The sequence below is a fragment of the Leiobunum rupestre genome, chromosome 1, assembly GCF_980474605.1.
Source record: "Leiobunum rupestre chromosome 1, qqLeiRupe1.1.hap1, whole genome shotgun sequence".
Lineage (NCBI taxonomy): Eukaryota > Metazoa > Arthropoda > Arachnida > Opiliones > Sclerosomatidae > Leiobunum > Leiobunum rupestre.
The window spans coordinates 47095644-47111782 of record NC_143384.1 but is presented as its reverse complement, the minus strand read 5'-3'; positions in this window follow the sequence as shown (position 1 = coordinate 47111782).

Genomic DNA, 16139 nt, shown 5'->3' with positions numbered 1-16139 from the left:
ATGTACTTATAGTTATTTACAGGCTACATTCTGCCAGGTTTAATTACTTCCGTGAAATATGTGAAGAAATTAAAAATAATATCAAAGATACTAAAACGAAATTAACCATAGTCGGAGATTTCAATTATGATTTAAGCTCAAATAATCCTGGTCCTCTTGCTATCATAGACTTATTTACAAGTCACGGTTTACTTCAAACCATAAATGAACCGACAAGATTGCGATCCAATCCACCTAGATGTTTAGATAATCTTTTTACTAATGCTAACGGTGTAGCTAAGGTCTTAAAAAATTACGATATCTCAGATCACCGTCCAATTTTGTTCTCCTATAATAATACGGTAAATAATCCACCCACTATTCGATTTAGACACTTTTCTAAAATAAATATGAAAAACTTTGCCCAAAAAATTAGCAACATAAATTGGGAAAATCTCTATAGCCTTGACGATGTAAACGAAGCATATAATTTTTTCTACAAAACAATCTCTCAGACTTAGAAAAATGTCTTTCAAATTAAAAATATAAAACTATCCGAAGATTCTTGGATAACCGAAAATTTAAAAAGGAGTATAAAAGAGAAACTTAGAACTTTCAAAATTTACAAACGTAACCCGTCTGTACTAAATAAAGCCAATTATGTCTTACATAGAAATTACTGTAACAACCAAATCAGAAACGCCAGAAGTACCTTCATTTTCAATAAAATTAATGCAGTCACCGGCAATGCAAAGGCTGTTAAGACAATTCCAGAGTCCATATCTGCGAATACCATGAACACCCATTTTACTTCAATAGTTAATTCGGACACTGACAAATTGTGAGTTTGACTCGGAACTGAATATCAACCCTAATTCCTCAATCTGTGCACTCTTCCCGGTAACGGAGGGGGAAGTCAAGGACATCATCTGAAGTTTACCACAGTCTAGCTCCCCAGGGCTTGACGAAATTCACCAAAAGCCAATTAAATTTATTATCAATCACATCTTAACACCATTAGTATTTCTCATCAATCTATCTTTCTCAAAGGGAATAAATAAAGATAATTTAAAAAAATGCATCTTACACTCCTATTTTTAAAAAGGGGGATCCCCTAAACCCTATCCCTCTTCTCCAAAATTTTTGAAAAACGTTATTTATCGAGAATTTCTTCCTTCTGTGAAAAACATAACTTAATTACTGAAAACCAGTTCGGTTTTCGTTCGGGCAGAGGAACTGAACAAGCAATATCTACAGTATATAATAATATACTTAACGCCTAAGACACCTCTAGATACTGTATTGGAGTTTTCTTGGACTTAGAAAAGCTTTCGACAGTGTCCCGCACAGGCGTTTGCTCCAAAAACTTGAAAAACTTGGTATTCGAGGTATGGCCTTCGATTGGCTCCGCAGCTATTGGTCCGATAGGAAGTGTCTGACCAAAATTAAAAATACTTTATCCGACCCAAAACCTGTTAAAATTGGTGTACCACAAGGATCAATATTGTCCCCAATACTATTTAATCTATACATCAATGACCTATCTAATATAATACCTTACTGGTTATCTATGTACGTGGATGATACTATTTTGTTATTAGAAAATTTTAATCTCGAAACACTCATTAAAACTACCAACGAGTATCGTAACTTAATTAACAAATGGCTCGAAGATAACGGCCTTAAGTTAAGCAAAACGAAAACTGAGTATATAATATTCGTGAACCAGGGCAAATTAATCAGAGATGAGTTATGTAAAATATTTATCAAAGGAACTGAAATTAAGAGAGTTTTTGAATACAAATACTTAGGGGTAGTTTTTGACCATCATCTAAGCTGGAATAATCATACAAACTATGTCCGTAAAAAATTGTCTAGTGCTGCGTATTTAATTCGAAAATGTAAGCAATCTTTCCCTCGTTCAGTTCTATTTCAATTGTACTACAGCTTTTTTTACCCTCGTATCTTATATGGAATTGTTATCTGGGGAAACACTTGTAATAATAATATCAAACGAATGGAGATCCTACAAAAACGCACCTTGAGAAGTATATATAAAGTGGAATGGCTCGCTCATACCAAACCACTATTACAAAAGACCAAATTACTAAATATTTCGCAAATTTATAAGTAAGCCTGTTTAAATTTCATTTACCAAAGTATAACGTCTAAGCAGGTTACCGTCTTTAAACTACAAGTTACAAACCCCTAGGAGAGTAATACAATCACCGTGTCTGTCTGCCCTGCGAACGCGCTCGCATTTTCCCTGCAAAGGTTAATCAATGTACGCAATGTCTCGAAATCTCTGCGTTCGCAGTTTTTCGTAGTGTTGGCAAAACCACCGTGTGAGGGTAAGCGTTAATGGATTATTTAGCGGTTTGGTTGGTGTTTCTTCGCTCACCGTCGTGACGGTTTGGTGTATTATATTTTTGTAATGTTTATGCGTAGGTTGTGAGTGTTGAGTTCGTGTTATGACGGTTGTGAGTGTTGAGTTTGTTGTGTTTGTGTTTTGATGGTTGTGCATGTTCGGTTCGTGTTATGTCGGTTGTGGGTGTAGAGATTGTGGTGTGTCTGTGTTATGATGGTTGTCGATGTTGAGTCTGTTGTGTTTGTACGGGCGTTTTATCTCCAACTTCTTCTTAATGACTTTGGGACGGACCGAGTGCTGAGTGCAATGCTACCTCTCAACGTCCAATGGCAGGGTTCCCACCAATTGTACACGGTATTCGTCTTAGTATCAATTTGCGATTTATTAGCGCCGGCCGGGAATCGAACCCAGGTATGCCTTGTGCAAAAGATTTACTCTAACCACTCAGCCACCAACGCTTGATCAGTTACGGTGTTTTTCTAAAAAACAGCTTTGGCGAATATCATTTACAAAGTTATAACGTTAGGTACTATAATTTATTCTACATCATTTTAAATATTTATAAATTATATTAATCTTATATTTATTGAAATATTTATAAATTATATTAATCTTATATTTAATGAAATATTTATAAATTATATTAATCTTATATTTAATTAAATATTAATAAATTATATTAATCTTATATTTAATTAAATATTAATAAATTATATTAATCGTATTTTTAATTAAATATTAATAAATTATATTAATCGTATTTTTAATTAAATATTTCTAAATTACATTAAAATTATATTTATAAATTATATTAATATTATATTTAATTAAATATCTGAGTATTTTACTTTATTTGATCGTGTTCAGGAATTGAACTGAGGTCGCATCGTTACAATGCAGATAGTTTACCGCCGAGCCATTGACTTCCTTTAGGAATATAAAAAGTAAAGAAACCATTATGATAAGGCGGGTTTTTTACCTTTTAATAACGCTTAGAAAAAGGATAATTATTCAAAACTGCCGCGGAAACTATATAAACGTAATAATATAGCGCCACCATGTGGAGAACTATCAATCCAACCGGGTAAAAAATATAATCTCTTCAATTTTTCAAACTTGACGGGGCTAAAAAACATCAAATAAACGTATATAAAGCCGTTGCCGTCAATATGGAAGATTAGTCTTTCTTAGTTTTTGGCGGTCAGACGAACTACTACAGGACGGGGTATTCGTGTCGGTCAAAAGTTATGAGGTAACTTTGCGATTTTAATTAGTATGTTCGGTCTTCGGTCAAGGAAAGAGTTAAATTGTGTTTCGCGTTTGGAACGTGAATGAATGGACTTAAGTGTATGAACAGTGCGTGTTTAAGACTGAAAGTGTTAAAGTAATTGTGAACTAACTCAAGTCAGCTGTAAGATAAAATTGATTGTTTTTTGAATTGGAATAACCTTATTATACCCTCGAAATTATCAACTCAACCTGTGAGGCTAATTAAGTAGATTGGAAGATATTAGTAGCGAACAGCTCTCAGCTGTTAATTAAGACAAGAGTTTATAGTAAGGTAGTTTGAATTTAGTTAAAATTACTCAGTATAATTTATGATATTTACTTAAGTGTAAGTGTGTTTTGGTTTATTTTCAATCACGATGAACTAAGACAAATCTAGTCTTGGACACTTGAGTACCAGTTCTGCACAATTACGTAGGAGGGATATATATTGTTGGGTTATTGATGAAAGTTAAATCTAGAACGTTACATAGACTGTTCTGAATAAAAATAAACATTTATAATTTTGCATAATTCTGGTTGCCATTTTATTTCTAATCAGTCGCCCACAACATTAAAGTTCTGCCAATCCCGAATCAACTAAATTTGCGATATAACGGCGACGTGAAATTATTCTCGTAAATTTAGGGAATATTATTTTAACAAAATTTCGATAAACTGTCGTTTAATGAAAATCAGCCCGATTCCGTTAAAATTATAAACCAACAAGTTGGCAAGCCAAAATATACCTCTCCTCGGAAGAATGGTCCCTAGTGGTATTAATTTCTCGACACGACCCCCAAAGATTTCTCCGCAATTCAGAGTTATTTACGAAAAACATATTCTCGGTTCAAACCCTAACCGGTATAAAATTTTAATTTTAATTTAAATAATTGAGACGAAACAATCGAGTTTAATTTATTCAGAATATTATAAATTAAGTAGTTACAACAGCGAGTTAGACTTACTAAAACAATGCTCAATTGAATTTAACCCTTTTTACAGTACATGTTTATCAGTTGAATATAATACTAAGCAAATTTTAATGAAATAAATATCTACAGATGGTATTGGTATTTTTCTCGCTTACGAAATACTTGCCGCATCTTTATCGCTCATTTTATTTCAACGCTCGTAGACTTCCAGTTGACGTTGTGACACATACCGCATGAAAAAGACCAATGCCGTCCAATTTCCTATATCATATAATGACTCGCACACCGAGGAAATCATTGACTGCGTTAGAAATCGTAGATATCCAAATATCCACACCAAATATATTTACAAGAAGCAAAAACCTTACCACCAACAAAGCACAGAGAGCCACTTGACTAACCGCCAGCTCTTAAAGCAATTAACGTTAAATTATCTCCTTTGAATTAACACAACTATATATAGGTCGTTAATAATACCCGTAAATAAATACCAAAAAAAAACTAACAAAGTGGACCACCCACAGGGTCTACCCTTTAACCCTCTAATCTCGGCTGACTGCGCTAAAACAAGATTTAACCTTTAAAATTTCATTCGTAAAAAAACCAGATTAGACCTTCATAAATTCATTAATAAAAAAAGACTTTATTACCTATTATGCTTACGATGCGTGTCTTAATTTCAGTGAACCTAAGCAGCTATCGGTGGTTCTGTGGTAGAGCGCTCGACTGCCAAGCCGAATGGCCTGGGTTTGAAACCTGGGTGGCGCATTTGTTTTTAATTAATAGAGAAACGCTAAATTAGAATTTCTTCGATGCAATAATTTCAATTTCAATTCTATTTCAATTAAACCAAAATTTCGTACTCTATTAAATACGCTTCCGATAAAGCTGAAGGTCTAATTTTCAATGAAGCGTAACAAGTGTCGGTGGTTCTGTGGTAGAACGTCCGCCTGTCAAGCAGGAGGTCTCGGGTTCAAATCCCGCCCGATGCGATCGCAAATTGATACTAAGACGAATACCGTGTACAACTGGTGGAAACCCTGCCATTGGACGTTGAGAGGTAGCATTACACTCAGCACTCGGTCCGTCCCAAAGTCATTAAGAAGAAGTTGGAGAGAAAACGCCCATACAAACACAACAGACTCAACATGCACAACCATCAGAACACAAACTCAACACTCGCAACCTACGCATAAACATTACAAAAACGTAATACACTAAACCGTCATGATGGTGAGCGAAAAAACACCATCCAAACCAAACCGCAAATTAATCCGTTAACGCTCACCGTCACACGGTGGTTTTGCCAAACCTTCGAGAAACTGCGTACGCAGTGATTACACTTTGCACCGAAAATGCGAACGCGTTCGCAGACCCACAGACCCACAGACCCACAGACCTACAGACCTACAGACCCACAGACAGACACGGTGGTTGTATAACCCCTCCTAGGGGACTTTGTCCCCTCGGAGAGGTAAAAAGCGAACGGTCGTTATAATACCCTCTGTAGCTATTTCTTTCATTAAAATTTGCTTTGTATTATATTCAACTGACAAACTTGTACTGTAAAAAGGGTTTAATTCAATTGTGCATTGTTATAGTACGTCTAACTCACTGTTGTAACTACTTAACTTATGATATTCTGAATAAATTAAAATTGGTCGTTTCGTCTCAATTATTCTAATTATAATTAAATTTTATACCGGGCGGGATAGATCTGGGATAACATTTTTAACAAATAACTCTAAATTGCGGAGAATATCTTTAAGGGTTATCTCGAGAAATTAATACCACTAGGGACAATTCTTCCGAGGATAGGTATATTATGGCTTGCCAACTTGCTTAGAGACGTGTTGGATATCTCTTATCTGGCGTAATTGCGTTGCGTGGGAGAGTTTGTAAAATATACTTTGTACGCCGGAAAGTTGCGGAGTGACACTTTTATAGATTAAGTTTATAATTCCGAAGGCTTGAATGGAATATTTCGTGACGTCACGAGATGCGGTGGGGCTGCAATTAAAGTTTTATGGGCGTAATCGGGCGATTGACTTTCGTCCAACCCAGAAATGCCGGAGACACTCTGCCATGGTGTAGAAATTCCAGGATTTATCGGTGATGCTGGGAGGGGGCTGTTAGTAGCCATTTCCAGTTGGCGGAGAGGTTGCTGTACGGCTCTTTGCACCTGTTGTACGGGCGGCGCGGCGAATAGTTGATGGAGCTGATTTGGCGTTTGGGGAGGCGAAAAAACACTTGGCGAGGCGAGCGGCGGGTTACCGAATGAAACGTTAGGTACAGCGGGAGGCTGGTAGATCGCACCGTGTGGCGACTGTATCGGCGCTAACGTACTCGAAGAAGGAGGTAAAGGGGGCGGTTTTATTTGAACGGCTGGAGCGCCGTCGTAGTCTTTAATTCTGATATACCGCGCCAACATTGCCAGATATTCTCGTAGTTTTTCTTCTTCACTACCGTCTCGAACGGATTTGTTAAGAATACTATTCATGTGTTCTTGTATTAAATATAGCAATTTTTCGGTATCGGATAAATAGCTATCCGCGGGTAGCAAGACAAATTTCTTCATCGCGCCGGATTAATTATACGACCCAAGATTGGCGGGATGAGCGAATCGAGAATCGCTCCCCAAAAACCGCCCGTTTGCGAGACTAGAATTCTTCGTCGATAACGATCACTGAGATCTCTTTGACCTACTTTTCAAATATTTTTTTTATATCGTTGTAATTGCCGTCGTTTATTCTCGCCAACGGGTAAAGCTCCGCGGCAAATATTATGACAGATATTCGCGATTGAGCCAACCTGATCTCGCGTGGCGTTCTTAAGTAAAAATCGTCTTTGATTTGGGGAAGCCTTTTTCAATAAAATTAGATACGGGCGGCTTTCTATAATTGACCTGGGCAAAGGCATTTTACAGAATGACGTAAAATTCGAATAAACACTTTGTTATATATTCTGATTATTACAATAATATACATTTTCCTCTACCAAAAATGATAAATACATAAAATAAAAAAAATTAATTTTCGGTAAATATTAGCATCGGTCCTTCTTCCATGAGGCATTGCGTTCTAACTTTTAGAAATTCGGGAGTTTTTTGTTGTAGGTCAACAACTACGTTAGAATAGGGCTTATCCGACGTTACGTAATTATAAACGTTGCTCAGAAAATTAGGGTTATGCGGAAAAATCTGACGACTTAAATGTTTTATTTGTGATGGATCACGGGGGCTTCGGAACAGGACTATAAATGAGGCGTTAAGCGAAATGTCGCGCGAAAATCTGCCCTGAACAAAGACGTTCTGGCATAAGAATACAATACTCAGATTCAGATGATGCGAACACACGCGAAAAAGTTCAGATACCAGCGCGTTGTCTAAGCACTCGCTCGAAAGGTCGTCTAGCACCAAGAGGTTGTTTTGTCTTTTGTCAAACAAACATTCGGGTTTTTCGCTAAAGAGCCCTTTATGGAATTCAATTTCGGGGGCGAGGGTTTTTAAATCGTCAAATTGATCGTTCCAAAGATTGTAGCAATATAAAATTTTTTGGGGTGGATTGTCGAACATTAAATTTTTATTTTTCAAGAGATTAAACGTCCAGTGACTTTTTCCCGACTTACTGGGGCCAGCCAAAAGAAAGGTACAGGGGGTTTGAAATTTTAGGCGAGTGAGAGACATGAATATCCGTAGGGAATTTAAGTACCGTCTTTGAAAAATATACGTTTCGTCGACGTAAATCCCACGAGTTTTTCGGCTTGTCTGAGATACAAGTGCCCGGTTTTTTGTCTTTTCACGTTAAAGGGAATCTCGACTCGGTATTTTAATTCGCGGTTCTCGAGCGCCAACTGCTTTATCGTGTCAAAGTTTAAGATGGTCTGATTTTTTTTAGTAAGAGTGACGCCTTTTATCTTGGTTAAAATTTTGCCCGATTCGAACAAGATAGAGTAACCCTTGGGGGCTATAGTGGTAAAAGCTTTAATGGGGTCATTAGGATGTTCATCCGTAATTCCGCCCAAGCTGCTTGATAAAGTTAAATCTAATTTCTTATCGTGTATCAGAATACAACTGTCCGTATCGCCGTAGGCCAAATTAGGCCCTATTTTAGCCATAAGATTATATAATTTAATACGCCCATAAGAGGCGACGAAAATGCCCACAGTTGGGGAACCTTTACGATAAGCCGGGACGTGGTCTTCGTGATCTTTGGTCGTCACGAGAGCCATTCCGTTTTCTAGGAGTTTTAAATCGGTCAGCTCTTTCGTTTTATCAGTTAAAATTTTAACCAAGTCGGCGTAGGAATTTATAAAAGAACTATTATTTTGACGTAATTGAATTAGGTGACGTCCCCAAAGCTGGTTAAGGGAAAGCTTGCCAAGCGCTTTGAGAGCCGGGTTAGAGCTAACCTCTTCTAGGCATATTTTTATCCCGTCCTGTTCCCAAAAGTCGTTTAAATATTTTTGTTTTTCTTCTAAGGAGTCAACGTTTTTAGGAAAACCAGCGTATTGGGTTTTCATTTTGTAAAAATCTCTGACATAATCGTCAAAAAGGGGGCAGTCAGAGTCGAAAGTTTCGCGATAATGCTGCACTTCGTGAATTTGTAAAACTTTATAATTATATTGAAGGGATAAATAAAACTCGGGGGTAGTGTACGTATCCGTAATCGCGCGTTCCGCCTCGGTATGACGACAGTCGGCTAGATTATAGAGGGCGCACGTTCTGCATAGCGTAAACATTAATTTATCGCCAATCATGGAGCCCAAGACGGGGAGATATAGATCTTGGGGTGGGAGAAGAGTCGCTTTGATCAACCCGAAATAGAAATCGGGTTCGTAATTAAAGTTGCTAGTTAAGATTTCGGGGAGCCCTTTGGGGTAGCGGTAATTTTTGGACATGGAGACAGAGGGGTACATGCTGTTAAAATCGTAAAATTTAATCGGCCTCTCGGGGGTGGATTCTATATACAGTAAAAAGTTTTCAACGCGCCCGCCCCTCAGAGCGCTTCGCGAATTGATCGGGTCAGAGAAAGCCAGCTCGTCGCAAAAAGAATTTATTTCGGGGTTTTCTTTTAAAAATGTGTCCCATTCACATTCCCATATGGTAATTAAACGCGCGTTGGGGTAATTTTGACGATAAAATTCGATTTTGTCGAGAGTTTTTAAGTAATTATTGATATTAGATTCTTTAAGTTCGTAATTGTACCCATTATGGTCAGTGTGATTGGGACACCCGTGCCAGAAACACCCGAAAAATTCCCCAATTATTAAAGGGTCAGCGCTGTAATTGTCGGGGTGGTAGGGAGCTAAATACTTTTCTCCCTCCAAAGATCGCGCCGTTTGAAACTTTACGTGCATTTTTTGCTCCAAGTAAGCCGCCCATCTGAGAGCTTTAACTGAATGCTTGCCCCTGTACCCTGCTGGCGGGATAATAGCTATGGTATTTGGTTTCAGATACCGGCTCAAAAATAAATCGGTTAAAGCTCCCGGTAGAGTCACGCTTTTTCCCGCCAAAATGTCGAAATTGACCTTTTTTCTAAAAAGATTTCTGAACCGGTCAAAACCCCTCTGTAACAGCTTGACGTCATTAATGGCGTACTTTGTCAACACTTCTTTTAAATCAAAAACGGTACCTTTTTGGGCGTCGTACCAAGTTTCGAAATTTGCCAATTGGTCGGGGGTGAATTTATCTACTTCGAAAAAGGATTGTTCCGGTACGACGCCGATATAGTCTAAGGTGTCTTTTTTAAAGAATGAATACGGGAAAAATCCCTTGCTTTCGCTTAAATTAAAGGTTTTGGAGAAGCTTCTGAGAGGGGCTGGAAAATAAGAAAAGCTATCTGTAAATCTTATATTGTATTTGGAAAGAAACATCGCGAGAAGTTTGCAGCCTTTAAAGATAACTTCGGGGATTATTGACCGGGTCAGAACGCCTTTTAATACGAGTAAACTGTCAAATCCAGATCCAAAATGCGAAATGCACGTAATGTTTTTAAAAACTGGTTCGACCTTTGAATATTTGGTCTTACCCTTTTTTGCAACGACCTGACTCTCCAATAAGTAATCTAAAAATGTCTCGACGCAATTAAAGCCGGTAAAGGTACGGTAATCGTACGTTTCAGAGTACGGACTGTCTTGCATAGCGGTAATTAGCAGAACGGGTTTCAAAATCAAAGTAAAGGATTCTGGTGGAATTTTCTGGTAACGTGATAGGTTGAACATAACACGCATTTTTCAGGTGCTCAATTTTGCAATAGTGACATTTCAAATCGCATACGTGATCCCCTTCAAACTCTTTCCCGCAAGTTAGGCAACGTTTGAGTTAGTCGCACGTGCCTAATTCTATATGCTTTTGGAAGCACGTATTCCCCGAAAAATATCTAAAGCAGTTGGCGCAGCGTTGACTAGCTTCGGTATGGGAAACATTCGTGTCGAGACACCGCTTACAGCTAACGCCCCCCTCGCAATTGTGCTGCTTTTTTTCTTTGACATTCCCAAAAACTTTCAAACAAAATGGGCAGTACCCTATTCCCCCGAACATGGCGGCGTAAGACCTCACTACATGGACGTGGTTTCCTAATTTAAGGAGAAAGATTTTTTGGGTTGAAAGTGGCCTAAATAAATTGGGTCAAAATTGGAATCGGAATCGAGTAGGATAATTTGATAATCGGGCAAGACATTTTGGAATTTAGGAATATCTTTTATTTCAACAGGACCTGGTGGAACTTTTGATAATCTGTGTAACGCTAAGGCCGCTTTTTTTGTTTTGGACGGTTAACATTACGAATGTACTTTAGATCATGTATATTAAAATTTTTGGATTGGCCTTTATTTTTTAATTCTTGGTAGTCGGCGAGGCATTGTCCTACCACTACCGCCCTCGCAAAACACAGATTATCAGAATTGCGAATCGGGATAAAGGTATTGCCCTGTTCAATATAATTATCTAAGCACTCAATAGTCCTGTTACGCATACTTTTTCGAATACCACTCATATTGGTGTCTTGCAGAAGAATTATGTCGAATTTTAGGGGGGCTTCAAAGTATAAATTCTTATGGGACTGGGCTACCTGCTCGATACCGCTTAAAATTCTATCGGCCGTCAACTCGTTTAGGTTCATAAATTGGAAATTAATGGGCTCTTCGAGTTCGTCCGAACTGACCGCTATTCTAATTCGACTATAACCCTTATTTTCATGGCTAATTTCGTTTAATAAGGATTGGAAAATTTCGTTTAATTGGGTTTCTATTCGCGCGTGATTGAGTTCGTCCAAGTTTTTGAACTCGCACTTGAATTCTTAAGTTTTACATTTGTATTTTTTGGAAGTCCGAGATATAATTTTAGTAACAGAATAATAGTTCTCAGGTCGAAACCTGGTACTTAAATCGAGAGGGGTTTCTTGAGTCATTGTAATTTACGAATTTCGTCGTAGCGTTGAGTCACTTCCCTGAATAACCGCAGGACGTCGTGAATGTCTCTTCTGCCGTATAGGGTCAGCGATTTTGCAAATGTGGAACCAGAATTTTTGGTCAAGCAAGTGTGACCGGTGGCCTGGCTATGGCGAATTTCTAATTTATCACCCTCAATTAGGTAAACGGCATCTTGGTCCTTGACGTCTTCTAAGGCTGCTTTAAGCTGGGGTCCTGATTCAAGTTTAACGCATACACCCTGTTTAGTCGGTTGCGAATGACTGGATGCTACGTGCGTGGCGTAACGCCTTATATCTATATATATTTTTTGGTCAAAGGTCGTTATTTTAACGCCCAAATCTCCGAGCTCGGAGAATTCTAATACAATATCGTGCCAAGTGCTATTCTTTGTTAATTTTTCTTGGTCTTGTTTAGCCCCTTTCCCAGCTTCGCATTTTTCGTTCAATGATTGTCGAGGTTTAATTTTTTTAATTACTTCGCTGACTTTTGATTTTCTAGCGTATACTTCGGGCAACTTCACTGGTGCTGTTGGGGGAGTTTCATAATCGAGCTTAATGTCGTCTCGGGCTGCCTAAGACAGATAGAGATTAAAAAACTTATCTCGCTTAAAAAAATTTCAAAAACATAATTACCATCTTGCTGATTGGTCGTCGGGGAGAGTGAGGGCGGTGTTCGTCGCTTCTGCGAAATTGACCGTTGCGCGATTTCTTATATACTGGCAAGGTAAGGGGGGGAAAGAACAATATAATCGCATGACAGTCCTATTAACAGGCGTATTCAATTTGTCAAAATGATTAATTACTTAACGAAAGCGGAATGAACCGGTTCTACCATGACTATGCGAAAGGATTGTTAACTAACGCGGCCATTTTTCCAGCGAATGCGCGACCTCAATTTAATTCGATGACATAATTAATAGGTGATTCTCTCGGTATTGTCGCTAAAGGTATTTTATTTGTTGACACTCTAACAGCGAGCGGGGTAACCTAGCAACGGCGCATTCCTCGATAAACACCTGCTCAATCAATCAAACCTGTCCCCACTTTAACAATGGAAAACGGGGACCGAGTATAGCGAGCCTGGGAATTCCTTTAAAGGAGTACTGACCCCTTTTCGCGCCAAAACACCAACCAATCAGCGCCATTTTGAACAATTTCGCGCCAGCCAATCAGCGCGCAGTACACGCGTAGTAACCACGTGGTCCCCGCGCCTTGTTGTTACCACGTGGTCCCCGCGCCAGCCAATCAGCGCGAAGTACACGCGTGCGCCACCTGGCGGGAGTAACCTGAAACCCTTGGCCACGCCCACAATGTCGACCCCCCCGCGCCACCTGCCGGAAGGGGGAAGGTGTTAAAAAGGATAAACATATATTTTACGTCTCGTTCGAACTCACCTCTCCTTATCTATTGTTTGTTTTTATCTAACATTAGTTTTTATTCATTGTATATAAACTCTTCACAATACTGAATAAATATAACAATTGCTTGATGTTCTCGTTTAAGACAGTCGTCTTCATTTAGCATAGCTATTACTTTGTTTTTTAGTTGAATCCTCAACATGGTAGCAGAGCGTGGTTCCTGTTAAGTATGGCTAGGTGCTGATGAGAAAGCAGTTCATTAAGTCCGTTGTCACTGTCAACTCTGTCGCTGAAAGTCCTGGTCGCAGTCGTTTCTTATATCGCAAGTTAAGTTGCCAATCTGTCAGTGCATACTTGTCATTGACTGTTCGTGATGGCGGAACATGACATTGCTGGGTTCCAGAAACTTCAAGGGTCCTCTAACTGGACTAATTGGAAGTTTGGAGTCGAGATTCTGCTGATGGACAAACCGGGAGCGTATGAAGTCGTGTCTGGCGAAATAACCATTCCGCCTCCTTTGGTTACGACAGCAAGTGTAGCTGAACAAGCCGATCATGCGAAGAGAATGGCTGCTTGGGAAAAAGGAAACCGGTCGGCTAAAGTCATCATCGCCAAGATGGTGGATTCCAGCGACTTCCCTCTTATACGACGTCACACGAGTGCTCAAGACATGTGGCTGGCGCTGCACAACGTATATGAGCCAAAGACTGAGCAAGAAGCGCTTAACCTTCAGTTCGAATGGTCCAAGCCGATGATCAAAAGTCCGGAAGAACCGATGGCCAAGTACATCACCAGAATCAGAGAGCTTGCTGACAAGATGGCTGATTTCCAAATCAAACCAAACGAGGCTAGCATTCAGGTGAAGATACTGCATGGGTTGCCGGATAGCTACGAGACCATAAACGAGGTCTGGTTTATTAAGCCAGCAGCGGATCGTTCTATTGATGTTCTCACGTCTACCTTGATAGCAGCCGAAAAACGACATAGTCTTCGAAAAACTCAACTTACCGAGAATCCGGTCGCCAGTGAAGATCTTCTCTACGTGAAGGCGAGAGGTTCACGGAACAGGAAACAAGTAACCGCACGAAGTTCGAAGTCAACGAGCCACGACGAAGCCGGTACCTCTACTGACCAGAAAAGCCAATATGAGAAGAGAAAGAAGATCCGATGTTTTGGTTGCGGTCAACGGGGACATTACCGGAGCGAATGCACAGCTCAGAAGGGGACAAAGAAAGCCTCCAGTTGTAATTCCCTTGAGCTGTTGGTCGGAGAAGCTTCAGCTCACATGGAAATATCAGAACGTTTTATCGTGGATACGGGAGCGACGAATCATATGTCGTTTAAATTCCAGTGGTTCACAGAGTACGAACAATTTGCAGAGCCAATTCAGATTAAATTGGGAAATGGATCACTTATTCCAGCTATTGGAAAAGGGTCAATTGAAGTCGACGCAATAATCCAGGGTGAGCTGTCGCATTCCAAGATTACCGATGTCCTTTTTGTTCCAGAGTTGAAAAGAAACTTGTACTCCATCAAGGCAGCGAAAGAGAGGGGTCTACGTTTTCAAGACGTGGGACCACAGATGCACTTCGTACGAGATAAGGCTGTAAAGCTTGTAGCCGACTACGATGGCGTATTCTATACCCTCAATGTTTGTATCAGGGTACCCGAAGCAAATATCGCTGGAACTGAATCACTACAGCTCTGGCACGAACGTTTCTGTCACATGGGCAAGAAACAAGTTGTATCAGTACTGAGAAGAATGCATATTCCTTACCAAGGTAAAGAAGAATTCTGCGCCGCCTGCGTAGAAGGGAAACAAAGCCGACAACCATTTATTGCACGATCGCAACGCTCAACCAGTATCGGCGAACTGATACATGCCGATGTCTGTGGCCCGATGGAAGAACAGTCATGTGGAGGCGCCAAGTACTTCATTTGTTTCACGGATGACTACTCCAGATTCCGCCTGGTTTATTTCCTCAAGGAGAAGTCCCAAGTTCGTCAAGCTGTTGATGGCGTGGTAGAATTCATAGAAAGACAGAGCGGGTATCCGATCAAATCCATGCTAACCGATGGTGGTGGTGAATTCGACAATAAGGAGGTCAGAGAAATTCTGTCGCAAATTGGAGCAGAGTTCAAGAAATCAAATCCATACACACCTCAGCAGAATGGATGTGCTGAACGCACGAACCGTACTCTCTTGGACTTAGCCAGAACTATGTTACGAGCCAAGAAACTTCCTAAGAAGCTATGGGCTGAGGCTGTTAACATGGCAACTTACGTTTTAAATCAAGTTGGCACAAGTCGGGTCCAAGGCAAAACGCCGTACGAGCTATTCTATGGGAAACAACCAAGAGTACGAGATTTAAAATCATTCGGTGCAGTCTGCTACGTGAAGACACCTGACGAAAGACGACGGAAGTGGGATCCAAAGGGAGTTCGAGGATTTCTAGTTGGATATAACACCGATGTAGAGGGGTACAGAGTATGGATACAAGAAAGCGATAAACTCATTCGCAGCCGAGAGGTTATCTTCGAGCCAGAAACGTCTTGTACTTCCCGACAGATCGTATCACAATATCGTGACGACATAGGGGATGCTGCAAAAGAGAATCCCGACTCGACGGTATTAGACGAACCCTCCGTCAATTCCGAAAGATCAGACGAACCCTCTGTCGATTCCAAAAGATCCGACGAACCCTCCGTCGATTCCAAAAGATCCGACGAACCCTCCGTCGATTCCGAAAGATCAGACGAACCCTCCGTTGAGTCTGCTTCATCAAGGGCAGATGTCAAAAGA